Source organism: Leucoraja erinacea, chromosome 31 (genome assembly GCF_028641065.1).
Source record: "Leucoraja erinacea ecotype New England chromosome 31, Leri_hhj_1, whole genome shotgun sequence".
Lineage (NCBI taxonomy): Eukaryota > Metazoa > Chordata > Chondrichthyes > Rajiformes > Rajidae > Leucoraja > Leucoraja erinaceus.
Window position 1 is genome coordinate 20700312 of NC_073407.1, and position 25887 is coordinate 20726198.

At 43.8% G+C, this 25887-nt stretch overlaps 1 long non-coding RNA gene across 1 annotated transcript in view; it reads right to left on the reverse strand.

Moving 5' to 3' along the window:
* Nucleotides 1-7816: 7816 nt before the first annotated feature.
* LOC129712079 (uncharacterized) overlaps nt 7817-25887 on the reverse strand; it is a 36811-nt gene continuing 18740 nt past the window's right edge. Inside the window, exons 2-3 of the long non-coding RNA XR_008725987.1 lie at nt 9731-10785; nt 7817-7945 (exon numbers count right to left, since the gene is read on the reverse strand). This is a non-coding gene — a long non-coding RNA (uncharacterized LOC129712079). The remainder of the gene's footprint in view (nt 7946-9730; nt 10786-25887) is intronic.

Genomic DNA, 25887 nt, shown 5'->3' on the forward strand with positions numbered 1-25887 from the left:
CTACCGTGGCTCAAACACAGTTAATATGTTCAGGAGAGGAAAGGGTGAAATTTGGAGAGAGGAGAAGAAAGCAAATCCTTGAATTTGCTGGAGCGGCAAGATAAATATATTTATGATGAAAAAGCCTTTTTTTTTTTTTTTTTGCTGCTGCTTTTCCTCTGCAGACATCGGCAGCCGCGTGTTGGTTAGGTTTTTAATAATCATTCTTGTCCTGGTTTCCCGTTGCCATCTGAGCCTGCCTCTGATTCCCAGAATGCCAGGGTAAAAATAAAAATCTATTCAAACCTTTCAAGGGGAAAGGCCATCTCCTTGGCAACGGCTGCTTATTGGCTGGGACGGCAGAGGCTTTGTGCTGTGTAGTGTTGGCAGGGTGTCAGTGAGCATTGATTAATGAGGCAGGGATGGTAGATCCACACAGACTGAGCGTGAGGCAGCAAATCGTGTTTTTTCCTGAATGGTGCTTCTGGTCATTGCTTTTTGCCTTTGGGTAGTTTTGAGTATCACCTAAAAAATGATTCAACCCCTCCTGCACAGAAGAAATAAATAAAGGGGAGGAACTGCAGATGTTGGTTTGCACCAAAGTAGAGAGACACAAAGTCTCAGTGGAGTAACTCAGCGGGAAAGGCAGCATCTCTGGAGAGAAGGAATGGGTGACGTTTCGGGTCGAGACCCTTCTTCAGACTGCAAAGCAGTCTGAAGAAGGGTCACGACCCGAAACGTCACCCATTCCTTCTCGAGTCTGAAGAACGGTCTCGACCCAAAACAACACCTATTCAATTGCTCCAGAGATGCTGTCTGACCTGCTACGTTATTTTGTGTCTATCCCCTTGAAGTGATAGATCAGCACAAATAATGTACCGAGTTTTGAGCTGAGGGGTAATTTGGTGGAGGCCTTTAAAATGATGAAGGGGTGGGGAGGGGGGTTCAGAACTGGAGTGGGGTTAGACGGGGGGAGGGGGTGGGGAGGGGCACATCATGGTCTTTTTATTGTGTGTATGACTGCAGAAACAACATTTCATTTGAACCTCAATGAGGTTCAAATGACAAATAAATTGTATTGTATTGTATTGTATTGTATTGTACTAGTAACGAAAGGGAAATACTGCAGATGCTAGATTTCTGAAGTGAAAGCAGGGAAAAAAGGGAAATGTTCCGTTTGCCAAACAGCAGACGTGAGGAGAGAAACTGAGGCAATGTTTCAGATTGATGACCTATTTCACAATATAAGTTTGTTATTAACAAACCCAATGAGGTGTTCAGAAGAAGTTTCACCCAGAGAGTGGTGATTGTGTGGAATCATTGAGGTGAATAGCAGGAATGCATTTGTAGAGAAAGCAGTGAAGTGTTTCGGTTGAAGGATGTGCAGATATCCTGAGTTGAGGTGACGAGATGATGTTGTGTGGTTTGACAATGGGGAGGAGTGAGTTACTGGGAGTTACGGGATGAAGGTGGGAGGGGCTCATATGCAACTTAATCATTGACATGGACATTCTAGGCCTACTATTCCTGTTAATTCTATGGAGGAATGCTTCCTTTTTCAATTTACTTTCCTTTCAGTCCTTTTGAACCTTGAAGTGTAGATCAACAGGCAGCAGGGGCCTTGCACCCAAGTTCTTTGTGTCTTAGCTTGACTTTTCAACTGTGGTGAATAACATGACCCCGTCTTTGTTAGGATTCTACAAAGGTGGCATCATCTGTCTGCCACTAGTTGATGATTAGTAAGAGTACATCCGTCTGATTTCTTTCCCTCCCCTTTGGCAGAGGAAGCAATGCCAGTTTCAGCCACCAACAACATCAGCTGACAGTGCAGACCCAATGTTGCACCTGCCACTGATTCCAAGGTACTTAATAGGAGCATTAACGAGCAGAATTTGACATTGGGCCACAATATGATATATTAGGAGCTGATGAGCCAAAGATTGGCTGAAGAGGTAGATTTTACAGCACGTGTTAAAGAACAAGCAAGAGGTGAGGATATAGAGGTTTGGAGGGTAATTGGAGTTTCCAGAATTCCAGCTGCTGTAGATGTGAGCATCACTGGCAGATTTCAGTTTCAGCCTCATTAGAAGCTGGAGCTGTTTGTCAATGACTAGTTCAAACAGCTAAAAATGTGAACTTCCAAGCCATTATGGTATTTTGGCTACCTGTCTTCATTGTAATGCCAAGAGACCCCTGCATTGCCAGAGGCACCGCCTTTCAAATGTAATCCAAAACCAAAGCTCCGTCAGCCCTCACAGAGAGTTGATGCAAGATTTGTCAGCGTTGGCCTCACCATTGTGAAGTTTGAGGGGAGGAAGCTGGCCTGTAGTTTGGACACGGGACAATCAGTATAGTTCATTCAATTCCAGTGAATAGTGCACATTCGGATATCAGTGTCACCTACAACATCATCCAGAATCAAATGCTCAGTAGATACCTAGCAACACATCATAATGAAAGTGACCATTTGGCCCTAGATGTCCATGCCTGACCTTCAAAAGGCCCATCAAATTAATTTGATGTTTAAGAAGGAACTGCAGATGCTGGAGAATCGAAGGTTACACAAAAAAGCTGGAGAAACTCAGCGGGTGCAGCAGCATCTATGGAGCGAAGGAAATAGGCAACATTTCGGGCCGAAACCCTTCTTCAGACTGATCGGGGGCGGGGGTGGGCGGGGACAAGAAAGGAAAAAAGGAGGAGGAGCCCGAAGGCTGGGGGATAGGAGGAGACAGCAGGGGGACTGAGGAAGGGGAGGAGACAGCAAGGACTAACTAAATTGGGAGAATTCGATGTTCATGCCCCCAGGATGCAGACTCCCCAAATGGAATATGAGGTGCTGTTCCTCCAATTTCCGGTGCTGCTCGCTGTGGCCATGGAGGAGACCCAGGACAGAGAGGTCGGAGATGGAGGGGGAGTTGAAGTGCTGAGCCACCGGGAGGTCAGCTTGGTTATTGCGGACCGAGCGGAGGTGTTCGGCGAAACGATCGCCCAACCTCCGCTTGGTCTCACCGATATAGATCTGCTGACATCTAGAGCAGCGGATGCAATAGATGAGGTTGAAAGAGATGCAGGTAAACCTCTGTCGCACCTGGAACGATTGCTTGGGTCCTTGAACGGAGTCGAGGGGGGAGGTAAAGGGACAAGTGTTGCATCTCTTGCGGTTGCAAGGGAAAGTGCCCGGGGAGGGGGTGGTACGAGAGGGAAGGGAAGAATTGACAAGGGAGTTATGGAGGGAGCGGTCTTTGCGGAAGGCAGATATGGGGGGAGATGGGAAGATGTGGCGAGTGGTGGGGTCACGTTGGAGGTGGCGAAACTGACGGAGGATTACTTTTTGTATGTGACGGCTGGGGGGTGAAAGGTGAGGACTAGGGGGACTCGGCCCTTGTTGCGAGTGGGGGGATGGGGGAGAGAGAGCAGTGTTGCGGGGTATGGAAGAGACTCTGGTGCGAGCCTCATTTATGGTGGAGGAGGGGAACCCCCGTTCCCTGAATAATGAGGACATTTCAGATGTCCTGGTGTGGAACGCCTCATCCGTGGAGCAGATGCGGCGTAGACGGAGGAATTGGGAGTAGGGGATGGAGTCCTTACAGGAAGCAGGGTGGGAAGAAGTGTAGTCCAGAAGTGTAGTCCAGATAAATTAATTTGATGGATCTATAGTGCTCTTTTTCTCTCAACTATTTATCTCATTTCCTTTTGAAAATTACTTCTTAGTCTGTTTCCATCATTCTTTCAGATAATGAGTTCCAGATCTGATTTTTTAAAAGGAACTTCCCATCTTCCAACTAGTTATTTTGTCATTTACCTTAGGTCTGTGTTTTAAGATTATACATCTTCTGACTAGTTAAAATAGTTTCTCCTTATTTTATGAATAGTCCCCTTAACCACCTCTATGCTGGTTTTCTGGTTTGCTGCTCTTTCCACTTATCTGCAGTCCCTGACCTTCAGGAAGGCCTTACCCCTAAAAGAAGGTAAGATCGAGGGGTTTCATTGGTTAAGTGTCAAATTTATGATGTTGGGGCATAACCTCAGAAAAGCTTCTTCCAAGTTGGATATGTTCTCACACCAGCTCCACTGGAATCTAATGGTTATTTAGGAGGTCACCTCGGGAAGCTGGAGAACAAAAGATAGATATGACTTTATAGTGCTTTTATAGCCTTCTATTCATTCAAAATGCTATTGAACTGTCGGCACCATATTGCTAATTTGCACACAGCAGGCTCCCATAAACAATAATGTGAAACTGACCAGATAATTTTTAATTATAATGCTGTGTTTAGTAGACCATGTTGTTTGCGCACCTAACCTCAAACTCCTGCAGTGTGCACCCTCCTCCAGAATGTGTGGTGGCAAGAGATTTTCTGGACAAATAGTACTTCAAGGATGTCTCTATCGGTGTAACATCCTTATGCCCCTGTCCCACTTAGGAAACAGGAACGGAAACCTCATGGGGACTTTGCGCCCAACCCAAGGTTTCCGTGCAGTTCCCGGAGGTTGCAGGTGGTTGCCGGAGGTTGCAGGTAGTGGAAGCAGGTAGGGAGACTGACAAAAACCTCCGGGAACCGCACGGAAACCTTGGGTGGGACGCAAAGTCTCCAGAGGTTTCCGTTCAGGTTTCCTAAGTGGGACAGGGGCATTACTGACACAGAAATTCCGGGACAGTGACCACTTGAAAAAGGGAAATAGTAGTCACCCAGATGGGGTTGAGAACCACAGGTGGCTTCACGGGCTCAGTGCAAACGGAGGGAGGATCACACCACCTCCCGCCCCACCCACCCTGCTGCCCCAGCAGTGATACAGACTGCAGATCTCACAATGAACTCATCAGCCAACTCTGAACCCAAAGACCTGGAGTGGAAGAATGCCATCCCTGACCTTGAGGCACTGCCCCCGAAATGATTCTCTTGTTGTAGTGTTGATGGAAGGGTCAACATTGGGCAGGTCACTGGGACAATGATTCTCCTGTCTTGCTTCAGGGGAGAAAATGGTGATCATGAAAGCTCTTGCCTTGATTTTACTCTCTCTTTGCTTCATGAATATTAATACTCGTATCAAAGCTATAGACTCGTAGAATCTTCCAGCATAAAAGTAGGCCATTTCACCCATCATTTAAGTACGCCAGAACTCTTTTTGTATGAGCTATCTCATTCAATTTTAACTCTCCTGCTCTGTATTCTCTCTTTTAATAACCCACCCTACACAATCCCCACATTGTTTAATATCTCAGAAACTAACCCCAATCTCCTGCTCATTTCCAACATCTCTGACATCTCAATCTAATCCTTGCCCTCTCCTCACTCCCCTCACTCACTCATTAAATGCCATCTAATATACTACTCAGTCACTTGCTTGGTCCCCGTAGCTTTTATTATCAATCTAGTCAAATCCCACTTTCTCCAAATCGACAGCCCCTTGCCTCAGATACTCTTCAATACCCCACTCAATGTAATCCTCACCCCTCCTCACCCACTGCTCTTTACTATCCTCCAATTTAATCCCTATCTTCGTTCCTAAATCCTCTAATATTTCTTTATTCCCCCCCCCCCACCTCCCCCCACCAAGATATCGTCTAATTCCCTTTCATGAACTCTACTTCATTGATGGTTTGCGAGAGAAAATTCCGCATGCAAACCGCCCTCTGTGCTAGCAAGAGAATGTGCCTTTGAAGCAGCAGCTTCTCAGGCTGACCTACATAAGTCACTTCGAGAATGTATTGCAAAAAATAAAAATTTGCTCAAAATCCCTTCAGGTGCCTGGCTCTCTTTTTAATATTCACTCCATAGTTTCAAAAATTGAAATTAATTAGATGAAATTGAAATTAGTTGGTTATTTGGTTAAGACTAAAATCAGTCAGTCCCGAATACCCAGGAGACACAAGTGTTTTTGCGTTGTACAACTCCTAACAAATACCATCCTCATCTTCCACCAACAAGAATTTCTCTGTTTGATTCCATTTTCTCAATTCATTGTCTAAATATCAATCCTTGAGCTGAAGTTTGATTTTAGGCTGTAACTTCAATAGACAATGTTCATTCTATGGGACGAGCCCTATAAAACCGAGGCTTCTGGCTGGTAAGAGGTTGTGTGTTGCTGAAAATGAACCACTTCTCATATACTCTTCACAACCTACTAGACACAAGTCAAGAGTATAAAGGAATATTGTTCTGTTGTCTGGATGAGTGTGGTTGCAAGCAACATTCAAGAAGTCTTACACCATTCAGAATAAATCTACTTGCTCTGCATCTGACCACCATCCCAGCCACCTACTCTCTCATCACATTTAATTCTTGATTAGTATGGTTGTCAGAGGTTATGGGGAGAAGGCAGGAGAATGGGGTTAGGAGGGAGAGATAGATCAGCCAGGATTGAATGGCGGAGTAGACTCGATGGGCCGAATGGCCTAATTCTACTCCTATTCCTTATGACCTTATGATCACCAGTACAGTGTGTTTGTTGTGCATACCATCTATAGGATGCACAAAAAACTTGCTAAAGGTTTCCATAACAGTAACTCCACCGTATCCTATAAAGAAAAGAATGGCAGGTTCATATGAGCTATCATGCTCCATGCTAAATCGTGCTTGTGTGTGCATGTGAATAGCTTTCCGTTATTGTTCTACAGTGAGAATTTCTGACAGTGCAACACTATCTAAATTCTTCACTAGAACAGCCTTCCGTTATTGTTCTCCAGTGTTCTGCGTGAGGACTAGAACATAATCTTCTGACTCTGAGCTATGAATGCTATCCACTGAGCAAGAAGCTTTGTATGGCTCAGTTCCAGCATGGATAATGGACTTAACAGCTGATCAATTGAGGGCCATTGAGGGCATGTATTCTGCAGATCTATATTCTGCACTCTGTATCTTCCCCTTTGCTCTCTCTATTGTACTTCAGTTTGACGAATGTATTTATGTATAGTATTATCTGATCTGATTGGACAGCATGCAAAACAAAGTTTTACATTGTGCCTTGGTACACATGATGATAATAAACCTAAATGATTGCGGTGTTCTAAATGATACAACTGTGACTTTAAATGCCATTTTATTCTTAATATTGAGCATGTACATCAAACTGTACCAAAAGACAAACATAGCTAGGGCTCATGCAAGTGCCATGGCTACCTCATCGACTGTAGAAAGGGGGAACTGGAAGAGAAGTTATTGAGTGTAAGGACAAGTTCTGCCAACCAGACAAGAGTATTAATAGAGGGGAAAGTGTTGGGTCTGTATTTAAGAAAGAAACAAGGCCCAAGATCTTCCTGATGGGGGATGAAGGAGTACAGAGATGAACGCTCATGGTAAAGGTGAACTGGTTGGGAAGTTATCAAATAGGAAGTTATCAAAATAGGTTTTATGATGTAAGTGGGAAAGGACTGGACATGAAGAGACAGGATGGAGTCCAGCTACAAATAATTTTGTTTTAAACGGTACCTCTGACCCACTGATAAGCCTATACTTATCGAGTGAGTATACACTCAATGGGCCAAATAGCTTCTTCCTGTGTCATAAAGAAAAATGGCTGAATATACAGATAAGGTATCAGTATCAGTATATCTTTATTGTTATTTCCTGAGTACTCACATACCCAGAGGAAACAAAAAAAACGTTGCTCAACCAGTGTCCGTTCAGTGTGCAGTACAAATAACAACAAGTAAATAGAAATTTTTGAACAAATTTTAAACGGTACCTACTAAACATCCAGGCGTTCCGATCGACAGCTGCTATGTGTACTTATGATGATGGGTGAGGGGTCTTTGATGATATACATCTCTTCAATGGCCAAATAGCTTCAATTCTGCTGGCGGTCTTCACAATCCTGTGTGCCTTCAGCTCCCGAAAGACCTGCTTTACGTAGTCTTCGGAGAGGGTGTAGTCGCTGCTGGGCTCTCTTGACCAGTGCTGTGGTGTTGGTTGTGGACATCAGGTCATCTGACAGGTGGAGTCCTAAGGTGGGATAAGGTGGGAATCTGAAACAAAAGCAAAGAGCAATAAAGGTGTTCTGCAGGTCAGGCATCACCTTTGGAGATGAAATGATTTATTGTTTCACTATGGGAAGTCAAGTATAAGGGGAAAGTACAAATTTGATGTTTAACTCCATTGATGTACAGAGGGAACTTGGGATCTAAGTCCATAACTCCCTGAAAGTTGCAACACAAGTACATAAAGTGGAGATCCCCTCCACTATTGTTGACAAGACACCTGAACTTAATAGGATCCCCCATATTCACACCTCCTCAGAGCACCAGCTTCTGCATTCACTTGCCCTTTCTCCATCATTTCCATGACGTTAAGCTTGACGGCAACACCCAACACATCACCGGCTCCTCTTCCAGCATTCCAAGGGGATCGTTCCTATGGCGACAACTCAGCGTACTCCTCTTTACCCCATCCACAATCCTTCCCTTCCATATTCCTATGCCAATCGCCCTTTCACCACCCCGGGCCCCAAGTGCTCCTTTTGGATGATGCACTTCTTTCATTGTGTTATCCATACCCTCGGCTCAAGATGAATACATGTGGGGAAATTCCCATCAGATGACACTTTGTAGGAGACCCTTGTTGCTTCTGTAAATGTAAACCAAGCTTCCAATCACCTGTTACTAGAATTCTCTTCCTTGCATTCACTCTAATCTCGCTGCCCTTGGCTTCCTATGCTGTTCCAAAGAAACTCAGAGAACTGCAAGATCTTCTGATTGGGCACCTTTTGTCTTCAACATTTGCCACTGAATTCAACAAACTTCACATAATGGCTCTGCTTTTCATTTGTACTCTAATTCCATATTCTCTTTCTTGTCTCGTTGATTATGGCCAAAGAGTGGTGGGATAGCAGCAAAGGGTGAGACTAAAGGGTGAGATTTACATCCCATCATCTCCTTTGTTTTGTAATTCCGTCTGCCTTCCACCCTCACACAGAACTTCCTTTTCATTCTTTCCTTCTTTACATTCCTCCTTTTCTTGAGAATCTTGAACGATATAGCACAGAAACAGGTCATTTGGCCCATTGAATCTACACTGTCATCAAGCATCCATCTTTATATTAATCCTAACGCACCTTTATATTAATCCCATCCCAACTCATTTTTTTGGATGTGGGAGGGAACTGGTGCACCTGATGGAAACCCAAGCATCTTTGTGGGAAGCATCTTTCTCACACACATTCTGTTAACCCATTGTGGTCCCAGAGAGATCGTGCAAGCTCCACTCAGACAACACTCGTGGTTGGGATTGAACCTGGGTCTCTGGGGCAGTGGCCCTATTGGCTTGGCAATTGGCAGCTTGCCACTTACTTCAATCTTCAACTTTCTCTGGTTCTCGCACAGAGCAATCAACCTGAAAGACTAATTCAGTTTCTTTCTCCACAGACGTTGCATGGCTTGCCAAATATTTCCAGCACCCTCGGCTTTTGTACAAATTCACTGCTTATTTCCTGCGCAGGGATTAAAGTAAAATGGCGACAAAGCACACTTGGGATTCTAAATCACATAATAGGTCATCAAATTATTTTAGAGAGGTTCTCCCAAGTATGTTGGTCATATTTATTCTTCAGTTAAGGCAGGTGATCTGGTCGTTGCCACACTATGTTTATGGGAGCTTGCTGTGCAGAAATATGCTCTTTATGACAGCTTGCTGCGTTCACATTTCATACATTCCAAATAAACGCACTTAAAAAAAAACATAAGGTATGAAAGGCGTTACAGAAATGCAAGTATTTCCTTTCTTTAAATAATACGGGTCCAATTTACAATGCTTACCAATGCCCTAACATCACTGTTTCATTTCCATCCCTGTAAGTTTGGCAGTGTGTTTGCCAACTGTGCCATTGCAACTTAGGAGTAAATGTAGGAACGGCAAGGCATAATTCAGAATCCCTCAACTCCATCACTGGCTATTGTATCCATCATGATCCCTCTGTGTACGTAGCTGATAACCACCTATTTATTACTGCCTCCATTGTCGAGCCCACTGAGACTATAGCTGTGCTACAAAGCACGCAGCCCAGAGTCATCCGGTGTTGATAGTCAGCTGAGTGGCAATGTTATTCTTTTTCCCCCAACACAGTGTAATGAAAGCTGATTTGAGAGAGAGGGCAGGTTGAGTCAGAATCCAGCTCACGTGAGTGGGAGGATGATTAGTTCTGCGCTTCTCGCAGCTGCCGTCAGTAGCTCAGAGTCAGAACCCATGGGAATATCTCCATGGCAACTTGCTGTCAGTCAGTCTCCGTTCATGATGTAAATTACTTTCGAATTTTATTAGCGCATACTTTTTCTTTCCAAAATACAGAGTGAGGCTTGTTTCTCACCGGTGAAGTCCATGTGTCAGGAATGATTTGAGAAATTTAAATCGTTGTTTTATTGTTTTAGAGAACGTTTCAAAGCTCATGCGGAGCACTCAGTGTTATGCAAATTTGGAGAAAATGTGCATTGCAAATGTCAAAATACTGGAATTGTTGAGCAATCTTCATCCTAAGATATGTACCAGGGATAATTTTACATATTTTATACCTGCAACTGCAATATAAGCAACTTTTTTTCTCTGATGGTGCAGTTCTATTTTATAATTTTTCATATAAAAAAGCTCCTTGCAGAAATTTCAGATTGATGTCGGTGATCTGATTTACACCCCCCACCCCCAAGATTTTTCATCCAATTTCAAGCGGAGGTCCTTCACAGCGTGCTTGCCCTCAATTCTCTCAAACGCTGGTGTGTGATTGCACAGTTTCCAAATGTCTCATCAGCCAGTGAGCGTTGATTTCAGACAGGCCGATGATCCTGACCCGGAATCTTGCAGCCACATCCGGCAGGGATCCCTGCATAGGACCATGGATTTGGAAGTTTAATCCCAGTGATCAAGAAGCAAATCCCAAAACCAAATGACTTCCATTTGTTCACCACGTTTTACAACCTCTAGAGTTCACAATGCATTTCATCATCAGTTAAGTTATATTTTTGAAGTGTCGTCACTGCTTTGTCTGGGAGGGAAGTAGCCAGTTTGTGCAGAGTACAATCCCTGCACCAGTCTCCTCATCCCATCATCACCTCTTTCCCACTTCCACAGAGACCGCTTCCTTGACACCTCCTCAATTCAATCACCCCTTCCCACCCAAACCATCCCGTCTCCAGGTAATGACCCCTGCAACCACTGGAATTGTAGCACCTGTCCCTAGACCTCCTCCCTCGCCTCCATTCAAGGACCCCAGCATTCCTTCCAGGTAAGATTGAGGTTCACATGCATCTCCTCTAACTTCATCTACTGCATCTTGTGTTCCCAATGTGGCCTCCTGAACATTGGATTTCCTGGTTGCTAACCATTTTATCCCCCCTTCCTATTCTCAAACTGACCTTTCTGTTCTGGGCCTCCTCGATTCCAGCTTTCTTCTCCTCATCCGCCCCCCTCTCCACCACACACAATCTATCAGAAGAAAGGTCCCAACCTGAAACATCACCTATCCATGTTCTGCAGAGAAGCTGCCGAATCCACTGAGTTACTTCAACACTTTGTTTTTATTTGTAAATCAACATCTGCAGTTCCTTGTTTCTTCAGGAATGGACAATAATGGAATCCAATCTGAGTTGAGAGATAAAAACTGGAAGAACAGAGAGCACAACTATCTTCAAAATAATGCCATGGCCTTTTATTGAGTAGATAGTTCCAAAGGATTGTACCTTCGACAGGCAGAACTGAGAGTGCTACCACTCAGCTACAGCTCATCAGGGGCTATTGTCGAATCATTGCAAGTCCTTTTGACTTTATGCGACACCATGGAACTTGCGATGGTGCAGTTTCAGGGAGAACACAAATGCCAATTGATTTTTGCCCATTTTACTCTATCACATAAAGTCAGAATTCCCCTCAGCAACACCACAACTGGGGTCAATGAATTGCACAAATTAGGATTTGGAGGGTTGGCGTTCTGTGGGAGCAGTGGGCTGCGGATTTTGTACACAATTCTGTCTAACGCTACAACAGTCTATCGCTAATGTCTACCCCTTCACATTTAGCCCTTTGCGATTTAAAAATGTATCTGCAGTCATGGATGAATGATCATCAGTTGTGGTAATGACTGGCAGGAGTGTCCTTCACTTTGGCCAAGTTAGAAAAATGCACATTTATCTCTTTTGATCCCTGCAGGCTCTAAGAATAGGATGCAAAGCAGGAAGTTGGAAGAGTCAACGCTGGAAGTGTCAAAAGCCAGGATAGAGTTGGGTGATGTATTGCAAGTAAGTAAATGTAGAGCACTCAGAGAAGGAGGAGATGTGGGATGTTCTTTGGAGATTGCAGCCTGGTTAGGGTTAGGGTTAGATAATAAAATTCCAGAACTACAGCATTTTGAACACACTGTGAAATGACCTAACAAGCATTCAGTAAAAGGGTATTGATGGAAGAGTAATAAAATGCAGAACTTGCCACCAATCTTATGTCCCATGATTGAATGAATAAAGAGGAAACCCAGCCCAGGGTCAGTAAAGGGCAGCGTCGTTGCAATATTCCTGGATTAAAACCCCAGCATTTTTCAGAGTTGGATTATCCCAGCCAGCAGAAACTATGCCACAGTTTGTCACAGCATTCATGAGCTCGGGAGGCAGAAAGCAGCCAGGTTTCCCGCTTCCAGGCCACCTCGCAGTAAGCCTTGCTCCTCAGGCACGAGAGAAAGGCGGCCTTGAGTTGTAGGGTGAGGGCAGCCATCCGGTGCCACCTGCCAATGCTCACAAACGAAGAGCACGTGCGATGCAGGGAGGTTAGTTGAGCTGCAAGACAGCAAGGAGTCAATGCCTTCTGGAGGGGAAGGAGGAGGGAGGGGGGGGGAGGGGGAAACTGGGGGAGGTTTGGCTGAGAACAATTGGCAAAGACGAAAAGAGTGCAGCTGAAGAACAGAGCTGTGGGGCCAGCAGGTTCCAATCAGGCTGACTGGCGGTCTGTTCTTCAACAACACTTGCATTACATGCCATATAAGGTAAAATATGGGCTTTGACTCCATCACCAAATGGAGTGCTTTAAAATACTTGGACTGCCATACACGCAGCAGAGGCTCGTTGCGTGAAATAACCAAGCAGGCAAGCCAAAGTTGTAGTGAAGATCTGCTGGGATAGACACAGAACCACTATGAGAAGCTTTGTTTCTTTGTGAGTAGCTTTTCACACACACATTCTGTTAACCCATTGTGGTCCAAAGGCCAATAGCAGTTGACCGGCTTACAGCTATTAATATTAAATTATACTTTAGTTTAGAGATACAGCGCTGAAACAGACCCTTCGGCCCACCAAGTCTGTGCCGACCAGCGATCCCTGCACACTAATACTCGGGACAATTTACAATTATACCAAGCCAATTAACCTACAAACCTGTACGTCTTTGGAATGTGGGAGGAAACGGAGCTCCCGGAGAAAACCCACACAGGTCACGGGGAGAACGTACAAACTCCGTACTAACAGTGCCTGTAGTTAGGATTGAACGCGTCGACATATCGAAATGTAATTGAAAATTCAAGCACTCAGCAGATTAGCTAGCATCTGTAGAGAGGGAAATAATGTTTAAAGTTGATTATCTTTCATCTTAAACTATTTGATTGTTAGTATTGTTTATCTCAGAAAATTATGTCAAGGTGGATGCTGTTGGCAAACTATTACTTGTCTTGCATTCAGCTGCAATACCCACAAATCCCAGGGCAAATGTAAGAAGGTTCTGAAGAAGGGGCTCAACCCGAAACATCACCCATTCCTTCTCTCCAGAGATGCTGCCTGTCCCACTGAGTTGCTCCAACATTTTGTGTCTATCTTTGTTTTAAACCAGCATCTGCAGTCCCTTCCTACACAGATGGAACATGTCTTTCCTCTCCAATCTCCCTGTCTCTGTGCCTCTTTTTCTTCCTTTAAGAAGTTACTCAAAATTCCATCTGCCCTAATATCTCTTCCTGTGGCCCAATGCCTGGCTTTGTTTAATAATTTCTCAGAAATTTTTTTTTCAATCTTTTACTACATTGAAAGTGGTATTAACATAAATGAAAGGATAGCAAAATTACCACGTTACTGAACTAGCAATCAAGAAGGCCAACTAATGATCCGAAGACTTGAGATTACATTATACAAAGTGGGGAAACGGTGAATTTTAATTCAGCTAATTCAATAATCCAGAATGAAATGGTGGCAATGAAATTACTGCATTGGTGTGCAAATGCAGATGGTTCAATGTTGCCCCCTGAGGGAATGGAATCTGCTGTTCCTGCACAAACTGGGCCATGTGCATTCACCCCAGCGGATGAAGCATGCAGTGAGAGGAGGACAATATTCATACGTTCCGAGTGCCACCCAATGACCATCTCAAGGAAAAGCCAAATGGGCCTGTCCCCCTTACGCGACTTTTCGGCGACTGCCAGCACCCGTCGTTGCAGGTCGCCGAAACTTTTCAACATGTTGAAAATCCAGCGGCGACCAGAACAAGGTACGACTCTTTGGGCGACTACTCACGACCATACAGGCTTCCCCCCGTGACATGTCACCGGGGTGTCGCCTGTATGGTCGTGAGTCGTCTCCTCAGTCGCCCAAAGAGTCGTAGCGTCTTTCTGGTCGCCACTGGATTTTCAACATGTTGACATTTTTCGGCGACCTGCAACGACCTATGACGGGTACCGCCCGTCGCCGAAAAAGTCGCGCAAGTGGGACAGGCCCATAAGCATCTATCTTTGACATTCAGCTGAATTATCGTTGCTGTGTCACCCACGTCAACATCCCTAGGTTCGCCATTGACCACAAAAGTTACTGGGCCACAAGAAGAAGTCTGCGGTTGGGGATGCTCCAACAAACCACTCATCTGACACGTTTAAACCTTTCCACTATCTACATGGTACAAGGTAAGAACGTGAAAACAATAACCTCCACTTGCTTGAATGCGTGCAGCTCCAACAAATCTCAAAAACCTGGTCACACCCAGATCAACACAGCCCTGTTGACTGGTATTCCATCACCAATCTAACTATTAGAGTCATAGAATGATACAGCATGGAAACTGGCCCTTCAGCCCAAAATGTCCCAGCTACACTAGTCCCACCTACCCATTTTTGGACCATATTCCTCCAAACCTATCTATGTACCTATCTAACTGTTTCTTAAACAGTCCCTGCCTCAACTAACTTCTCTGGCAGCTTTTTCCATACACCCACCACCCTTTGTGTGAAAAAGTTAGCCCTCAGATGTTAACAAGTACGATCTACTCCTGTCAGAGCTCCCACCCTCAACATCTTCAATGTCACAATTGACCTGAGACTTGACCAGACCAGCTACATAAATACAGTGGCTATAGGGGCAAGTCATAGGTTACAGGTAGTTCACCTCTTGACTCCCTAAAGCTTGTTCACCCAGGCATGCCACAGGGCATAAGTGTGTAAATACACATAGGTCAGCATTCAACTGTATTGGAATTACACCTAAATTGGTGATTGTGAGGTTACTTGAATTTTTAAGGTGTTACAATGTAGAAAAAAAGCCCTATAATCCAATGTCTGAAAGTGATCATGCTCCACATAAGCCTCTTCCCACTGTAATCCTATCCTATCAGAATTATTTTATTCCTCTTTCCCTCAGCTATTTGCCTACTTTCTCTTTAAATGCACCTACACTACTCTTCTCACCTACTTTTGTTTAGCAGCGAGTTACACCAATATCTCACTCAGAATTGGATTGAAAAGCAACTCTTTGAAATTGATGGCCACTTGTTTTGAACACCTTATACGTGGAGCCGACATCATTACATCCATTATTTCAGTCAGGTAGCCTTTCATCTCTTTAGGAATATTTTTTACTAGTTTACCTTCCCCCAGTTCATAATTAGCTATTTTTTACACACCGTTATTAACACTTTTATCTCACTGAAGTCTCCCAGAATTATCTGAAACATATGATGTCAGGGCATCATTTGAATTAGAATTGACAAAGTGGATACTGCAAGAGAAAGATTTGACAAATTGGACAATTACCTCTTGGCTAACTCCTGCTACAAAATGGCAACACAGGAGTTCAGCTGTTGTCCCTTGGAGGGGGAGGGGAGGAATCGGTAATTAAGATTACCAAGCAAGAATTTTGCTGGCTTAGTCATAGTAGTTTAACATCCTACACAATAGGATTCCACACTGACTTCACTGGGAGTGTGAAACCTGGTCTAGACATATTATTAATCCACGGGACCATTGGTCACTCTATGGAAGAACCCCATTCAAAAGGTCTTCTGTGGAAGTTGCTGGTTCTGATTCATTAAACTGCACAAAAGATTTATTTTGGCAAGAACCAATTTTGGAGATAGTACATAAGTAATTTGGCACATGTTACGTGAAACATGCTCGGTAGGATTACGTGTTTTGGACCTACGGTTGCTGAAGGAATTCATCAGTGTAGTTTTTCTCGCCTCATGTCTGGGTCATTTGTTATCTAACCTAATCGATTGCTATGATTAATCATAAGCTCCATTATTATTGTAACCTGTGACAACCTTGGTGATGGAGGATAGACTTTAATCTGCTTCTATTTCAAAGCTCTTGAGCACAAACATACCCCGATACCAACCAGTTGGAGACTACAATTTACTTCCATGTCTCTGGGCTGGGGAAGGGGAAATGAGATTCCCTCTTCTAATTCCGAAGTGGTGATACATGCTCGGATGTACATTTGTATGGACTTTAGATGAGAATGTCATTTTCATGTATCATCCTCTTCCCCCTGATATCATGGTGCCACCCACTGCCTGAATATAACTAATGAAGAGGAGTGAGGATCAGGTAACTGCAGTGGGGACCCACCTGCGTGCAAAAAGATCCAACAAAAACCAACTTGAAAATGATTGAATAATCTGTGCTGTGATGTTGGTTGAGTTTCAATTATCGGTTGAGATACCTTAAAGAAATTCCCTGCTCGACTTCAAAGAAGTGGCAACTAAGGTTTTTTCCACCAGTGTTGAAGGATAGACAGATCCTCAGTGTAAGATTGTATCTGGAAGACTCTATTTGTGCCAATATAACTCTTTCTCAGCACTACGAGTGTGGGTTCAGATCTCTGAGAGTAGACTTAACCCATGACCAGGACAGGAGAAGAAAAATGCCACTGAAGAGAGGTAACATTTTGCGGGTAGATTGCAAGAGAATGCTGGTATTTCAGATTTTGACCGTTTAGATAGATATGCCATTTATTGTCACTATACATGTACAGTGAAACTGAAAGCTGCTCGTACTCAGTGCATACATACAATTTAGCACAAAAAACAAGAAACAGAAAAAAAAACAAAAACACAACTGCACAAATTCTGCGGCGCTACATTCATATATACATATATACAGATGGAAGTCCGTGTTGGGCGGTGTAGTCAGTGCATGTGTGAATTTGAATTTATAGTAGATATAATTCTCGGAAAGCAACTATTTCTGAAGAGTTTAAAGCTGAAACCTGTAGCCACAACTACAGCTGTAGGAAACAGGCTTTTGAACTGTTTAAATGCATTGGTGATACGATCAGCAGGCGGATTCAACGGACCGACCCCCAGAACACAATCACAACATCTGCATTGGATCATGGCCTGGTTATGGCAATTTCACAAGGGGCTGTGGAGAGTGGTGACCTCAGCCTGGTCCACTGCAGGCACAGCCCAAACCACCATCTATTGAGGCACCTCCTCGTGAAGTTGCCATCTATCGTTAAGGATTCCCACATCCAGGCCATGCTACCATCAGGCTGGAAGTACAGAAGCCTGCAGTCCCACACCACCAGATTCAGGAACAACTACTTTCCGACACCTATCAAGTTATTGAATTGACCAGAATAACTCTACCTGTGTTTCCACGTTCGTGGGATTGTGCATGTGAATCCATGGTCCCCCGTTCATCCACATTACCAGTGCCCTGCCGTTTACTTTTCATGCCCTAGCCCATGTTTAGCCTCCCATTTGTCAGGATGAAACTCCATCTGCCAACCATCTGCCTGACATTCCATCTAAGCTATGTCTTGCTTTAGCCTGAAATAATTTTCCTTGCTATCCACACCATCAATTGTGTGTCATCTACAAATGTACGAACCCTTTATCTTTTCACTGTTGCGCATATTTTATGCATAATTTGTGTTTTGTGTGCTTGTCTGAAGCGATGTACCTGTGGTGCAAGATTCTCATTGTAACTGCAGCTCAGTGTAGTTGTGTGTATGACAATATACTTGACATGAGAGTGTCCACAAATGAATTCAGGACCGACAGAGTGTGTGAATTAAGATCAGGGAGGTTCGTGCTTACTGAACATCAAGAAGTAAATCAGGTTTCATAGAATGAGTGATGCACTCGAGATCTTTGATGTGATTTAGTTGCTTGTATCTAACCCCAGATCACCAAAGCTTCTCCTGACCCAAGCAACGTGTCTTATTTCTGTACACGAGGGCACTATTCCTTAAATCATCAGTGTTCAAATGGAAAAGGATCAAAACATGACAACAGCATACAAAAAGGTATCACGATTAATCTCGCATACCTTTTCAAAAAAGCTTCTAAGAGACCACATCAAAGAGGGAGCACTTGTAATTCATTCTTAAAGTGAAACAATGCACTGAGTAAAGAGGGATGAAAGTTTGGAGAATTCCCACACCTAAGATCCCTTCTGGCTCACTCCTCTTTATCTCCGTGACCTCCTTCAACCTTGACCTCCAAGATCTCTGTCTGCCTGCATTTCTGCCTTTTTGCAATTCACCCTTTGTAATTACAATTAGGTCAGTTGTTTGCTTTCAATTAACTGTCCTAAGTTCTGGTTTCTCCTATCCTTAAGCAAGTGTCAACATCTTCAGCAGTGGATCTCTGCAGATTTGGGATCCTACTGTACACTAGGGCACAATTAGACCAATCGCCCAGTTTCCAGCCCCATCTTATATCCTTCAAGTTCAGTGAAGCTCTCGATATACATACACAATTTCCCTTGAGATTTATGACTAAATTTTCTTCCAGTGATTTTTCAAGCAGATAATGACAATTCGCTGTGTTAAAAAAATACTTATATTGGGATTGGAGTTCTTTTATCAGTCACCCTACAGGGGCTGTCCCACTGCGGCGACCTAATTCGCGAGTTTAGAAGAGTTTAGGAGAGTTTGAAAAAGTGTCATGTTGAAGACCTCCTTCGACCTCCTTGTTGAAGACTAGCTTCGACTAGCTTTGGGAAAATTGGACTCCGAATAGTGGAGAGTGACGATGACCTCCTTCGATATTCTTCGACCTCCCTTCGACCCCCCGATCGACTATGTTGAAGACTATCTACGACTACCTTCGATTACCTTCGACTAACCCTTGATTACCTACGATAACATGCCGACCTACTACGACCTACTTCGACTAAACCTACAAGTAAAAAAAGTATCGATTATTTCCATGGCGATCTTTTTTTACTCGCAGGCAATTTTCAACATGTTGAAAAATACGCCGCGGCCTGGCTGCCTGTTCCGCTGAGTTACTCCAGCTTTTTGTGTCTATCCAGAATTGGATGCAGTATTCCAGGTTTAACATGACCAGCAATCTCCAAAGATTCAGCAAATGTATAAGCCTTCGTGCACTATGCTTCCCTTAATAAACTGTTTATTGATAGCTATTATATCCCATATGCTTTTGTACCTTCCTTGCCTTGCCACCCTCGAAGCTCAATCGATTCCTTAAAATTGCCCACTTATTCTCGCTAATAAAAAATTAATAATGTCACACTTCGCAGCATTAAATTTTATTCGCCCGTTTGGTTGCCCATTTGACCAAACTCCTGAAGGCTGTTAGTCCTCATCATTCTTCGCTACATATCTGAATTCCATGCCATCTGCAAACCTTTAAATTATGCCTGTATATCCAAGCACAGGTCATTAATATTTATCAAAAAGAGCAGCGCTCCCGATACCGACCCTTGGGGAACACTACTGTGTACATCATTTCAGTCTGAAAAACAACTGTTCGCCAATACACAGCTCAGTAAGTACAATGTTGTTCAATGTCGGCTGTATGCCAGGATGAGGGAGGGTAAGGGAACAGTCCCTCAAGCTGCATCATTTCCTTCCTCTTCCTCCAAGTAGGCTGAACTTTGTGACATTCCCAAAGGAGCACCACACCACAGACAGCTTCGAACCACACGCGTATGAAAAAGCACCAGTGAAAATACTGCTCCATCTGCACTGTACCTAACGGAGGAGATTGTATTTCCACAAGAACAAGAGGACACTTATTCCTTCAAATTTGCTCTCCTCTTCAATTAGATTGTGTCTGATCTGTTTTTAACTCCCTTAGAGAGAGTGTGAGATTTCCACATCAATTTGTGTGCTTAAGTGCAACCTGACAACATATCTGAACGACCATGTTCCAGTGTTGAAGAAGAAACTGCAGATGCTGCAAAATCGAAGGTAGACAAAAATGCTGGAGAAACTCAGCGGGTGAGGCAGCATCTATGGAGCGAAGGGTTTTGGTCCGAAATGTTACCTATTTCCTTTGCTCCATAGATGTTGCCTCACCCGCTGAGTTTCTCCAGCATTTTTGTCAACCATGTTCCAGTGTTGTTTTGCCCATTTATATGGGATAAACTACAAGAGAATTTTATCCTTTTATCTGAATTGCTTCCTTTTTATCCATTCATATCAAAACATTTGAATTTGGATGATCAGCCATGACCATATTGAATGGTGGTGCTGGCTCGAAGGGCTGAATGGCCTACTCCTGCACCTATTTTACATTTTTCTAGATTGCTCCTTATTTTTCAACACTTGATTGATTGGAAAAAGCGGCATGGGATCAAGCCCTTTGGTCCACCAAGTCCACACTGCTCTTCGATCGTCCCTTCACACTGGTGCTATGTGATCCCACTTTCTCATCCATTCCCTAAACACATTCAAGGCAATTTACAGGGGCCAATTAACCTACCTACCCGAGAAATCCCAGGAAGCTGGAAAAGCCAATCAAAGGCCCCCTCACCTGTGTCCACCTTTGTCCTGATCCCACTTCTCTTGTCTACCCATTTCAGAACCATTAAATGTGTGAGGTGTTGCAATTTGGAAGGTCAAATGTAAGAGGAAAATATACAAATAATGTCAAGGCCCTTAAGTGCTTTGATGTACAAAGGATTTCTTGGGGTCTGAGCCGATACCGCCCTGAAATTGGCAACACAAATAGATCGGGTGGTAAAACAGGCATATGGCATGCTTGCTTTCATAGGTCAGAACATTGAGTATGAAAGTCAGGATGCATCTTAACAGGACATTGGTTGAGCGGCATTTGGAGTATTGCTTGCGGTTCAAGTTGCCCCAGGAACAATGTGACAGCTTTGGGAAGGGCACAGAGGAGGCTTACGAGAATGATGCCTGGAGTAGTGGGTATTAACTGCAGGGAGAGGTTGGACAGACACGGATTGTTTTCTCTGGAACACAGGAGGCTGTGGGGAGATCTGATGGAAGTATATAAAACTATGAGAGGTAGAAATAGGGTAGACAGTCATAACATAGCATCAAATACTAAATAAAGGGCATTGCTTTAAGGTGAAAGGGGCAAAGATTAAAGGAGACATGTGGAACAAGTTTTTTTTACACAGAGTGGTGGTTGAAGCTGAAACGAGAGCGGCATTTAAGAGGTTTTTGGATAGACACGGATATGCAGGGAATGGAGAGATATGGATTATATACAGACAGATAAAGGTTGGTCTTGGCATCATGTTCAGCACAGACATTGTGGGCTGAAGGGCCTGTTCTTGTGCTATGTTCTATGTTCTGAAAGTGTGTTGAGGTGCACTGAGGTGTTGGCAAACCTCGCTTCAGGTGGGGATGGGCAGCTGACAATTAGTTAATGAAATTCCTTTTTTAAATTGTGCTAGTAGTTATTGTACTTCAGCTTTAACCAGAGACAAGGTGGGTGAATATTTAGAAATGACTGAACGAGAATCTATCAGCTTTTTATTAAAAAAATTAATTAACCCTGCCAGTAGTCAGTGAGGCACGGCTGCTGAGCCCTCGCGTGCGTCTCAGTCCCAGCTTCGGAAAGGGCCTCAGTGCTTTTGGGCTTTTTTTTTTCTTGCTTTCTTTCTCTGACAGGCGAAGGGAAACAGACCTCCTTGAGCTAACACAGTCGCCATAGCAACGGGGCAACGAGGAACAGGAAACAGCGCAAAATAGAATCTCATTCTGCTGAAGCCTGCAGTAGCTGCTGCAGAGCCAGCTCTCCCATGACAGGAGCACAGCACCGACTCAACCCGTGATTAAGTCTGGAGCCTGCATGAAAAAAGACTGCAGTAGATGCTGAAGGCGGGTGGGGGTGGATTGGGGGAGGACAGAGCCCAGGTCCGCTTTGCAATGTCGAGTGTGAAATTTGAGAGTGGAGTTTTTAAGTTGCCAATCCCCAGCCTAGCCTACAGAAACAATTTTAGATGGTACATAATCTGAACAGGCTGGGACTCTTTAGAAAAGGGAAGTTACCCAATAAAGGTTTTAATAAGAGCAGGCATGGAGAGAAAGCTTCAATTTTTTAGGAGGGAGAGAGTTGCAAAATTAGGTCACCGTAGAAGTTGGTCACTAAAAAATCCATGTGATAAAAATGTTTAACAACATCATTTGGAGTGTTTGAGATGAAAAGTGTTGATACCCCTAAGAGGTAGCTAGGTACGTACACGACAGAAACAACAAAAGGAAAATGCTGGTGATGAAGGACAGAGGAGGAGATGATTCTATGGAGCAGGAGCGCCATTTTAGACTAGTTTGGCCAATTAGCCTGTTTCTGCCCTCCTTCACCACCCACCTTGCTGGTAAACTTGCTGAAGAAAGAATCTGAAGAAGGGTCAGAACCTGAAACATCGCCTGTCCATTCCCTCCATAGATGCTCCCTGGCCCACTAAGTTACTCCAGCACTTTGTGTTTTGCTTGATCCCAGCATTTGCAGCCTCTTGTGCCTCCATTAGCCTGCTTCTGTGGTGCAAGGTCTGGGTAATATCAAAAATACTTATGGTTGTTTCCCCCACTTTTCTGAGACAAGCCAATGTATCATTCCCTTGGATTCTCCAAGTGTCAGCCATTGTTAATTCTACCCAAGGAACAGTGAATGGATAGAGGGGAATTTGGGTGGATGATCAGGCTGGATCCATGAGGCATCTCGCCCCTGCTGTGTGCCACCCCTAACCCCCCCCCCCCTCCTCCCCCCCCCCCCCCCCCCCCCCCCCCACCCCCCACACACAGACCCTGCTGTCAAACTTTTCAACAAAGGAGGGGATAACCCTCTCACTGATCTGTTCTCTCCCCACCAAAGGCACAGATTAACTGGGGGTGAAATCCGCATTTGATTTAGTATCAATGGGAACTAATGCAAGTGCCATTGACTCTATCATAGGGTCATACAGCACAAAAACAGGCCCTTCAGCCCACTATTTCCATACTAACCATCAAATATCCTAAATGAATCCTATTTACCAGCACTCATTTTGTAGCTTTACACTCCTGGTGATTTAAATACTTGGTAAATTTTGAGGGAATATCTCCATCATCCATAAGGTAATGTGTTCCAATTCCAGTCACCTGCTGGGTGGAAACGTTTTTTCTAGGATCCTTTCAAAACTCTTAGAAGTGTACGTCCTGATGTTTTAGATACCTCAGCTTTGGGGAAAGAATTCTTGCTATCTACCCTAACTATGCCCCTCATAATCTTGTATACTTCCAGCAGGTTGTTCTTCAATCTCTCACATTCCAAGGAAAACAAACCCATTCTCTCCTTGTAACTACAGCTCTCCATCCCAGGCAACATCCAGATGAATTACTTATAGATAATAGACAATAGACCATAAACAATAGACAATAGGTGCAGGAGTAGGCCACTTATGCATCCTTGTCAGTGCAATCATGCCCTTGCTATAGTGTGACGATCAGAACTGTACACCGTACTCCAGCTGTGGCCTCAAAATGTTACATCAAATTCTACTGTGGTCTCCCAGCTCATATAATCTATATCATGCTAATGAAAGCAAGTGTCCCAATTGCCTTAGATAGACACAAAAAGCTGGAGTAACTCAGCGGGTCAGACTCTCTGGAGAAAAGGAATACGTGACGTTTCAGGTCGACACCCTTCACCAGACTGAGACTCAGGGGAAAGGAAACAAGAACTATAGACGGTGTAGAGAGATATAGAAGAAATGAATGAAAGATATGCAAAGAAGTAACGATGGGAAAGGAAACTGGCCATGGTTAGCTGTGTGTTCGGTGAGAACGTGTTGTAGACAATCCGACTCAACAAGACGACTTCAAAGCTGGTACGATTGTAGCGGGGGAGGGATGGAGAGAGAGGGGGGATGCAAGGATTACTTGAAGTTAGAGAAATCAATATTCATGTATCCACCCTCAGCTGCTACCTTGAAATATCCTTACACTGAGGTTCCTCTGTTTTTCAATATTCCTTAAAGCCCCACCACTATTACGTATGTTATCTCCTTATTAGTCCTCCCTTAAGTGCAGCACCTCACACTTATCAGGATTAAATTCCATCTGCCATTGCTCTGCACATCTTACCCACTGATCAATATCATCCTGTTGTGTACAACTATCCTCCTCACCATCAACAAAACCACATTATGTAAGTGATTTAAGTCAATTTAAACAGTTATACATAGTGAGGGCAAAAATATTCTCAACATATTTAGATCCACCACTGTTATGGGAGCATAGGAGTCACATTACTGTGTTGCAGTCCTGATAAGAACTAGCGTTTAAATCCCACCTCGCCAGAATTGCAAGTGAAAAAATGGTATCAGTAAAAGTGGCCATCAAACTGTCAGAAAGATGTTTAAAAATTCAGCTGGTTCAATAGTGTCCTTCAAGGAAAGAAACCTGCTGACCCTACCCAAGCTGGCCTGTGTGAGACTCCAATTACTGTGGTTGACATTTAACTGCTCTGTGAATTGGCCTCATAAGTCACTCTGTTGTGGCAACCAAAGATAGGCAATAAATGCCAGGTTCACCAGTCACGTCCACGTCCTGAGAATAAGCTTTGAAGAAGTGCTCCACAGCGAAGGCCACTGCATCAGCTCCTGCACTGTGCCGTGCAGTGTATCTTTAAATGTGAACATTAATTTCTCTGTGTATCTAAGTAAAATGTTCATACTGTGCTCCTGATTAGAGAGTCATGTGGTGTGCGTGCTTTGCAGCAATGTAACAGCGGCATAAACAGTCAGTCTACCAGTTTAAAGTCTCAACATGTAAATGGTTTAAGTATGCTGCCTTGCAAATAAACCACTCTGCTCTGGATACATGCAAAAGGTGTACGCTGCCTAAAAATGCCTTTGTGACGGTATTACAAATTAAAGACAAGTCTGGTGGTTTTCCTTTCATATTATAAAAATGGTTGGAAGATTTTGATGCCTGTCACTTAGTTTTAGACATCTTTGCAGCATCAAAACTGATGTTTCATGGTCCCTATCTGCTACTATTTGCATGGAATCTCATTTTTCAAAGGGCTGCATGTCTATTGACAAGAATGCATCAGAGAAAGTCATGGAGATGGAGATAAGGAAAAGTGATGTTGATGTGGACCAAGTGTCGTCGTGTCTCTGGTGTCTCAGGTGTTAGAAATCTGATGTGAAATGATGTATTCAATAATAATGCTGGAGACACTCAGCAAGTCAAGCAGCATCCGTGGAAAGAGAAATAGTTAACGTTCCAGGACAAAGACCCTTCATCAAATCCAGTGAACTGGCTATATTGGGATACTTGGCATGCTTGACTCAGCTCAAGAACCGTTCAACTTGCACATTGAAGATAGACACAAAAAGCTGGGGCAACTCAGCTGGTCAGACAGCATCTCTGGAGAAGAGGAATAGGTGACGTTTCGGGTCGAGACCCTTCTTCATTGAAGATTGCACATTGAAAATATGGACATATTAATTAAATAATATCCTGAAGGAGAAAGTGAA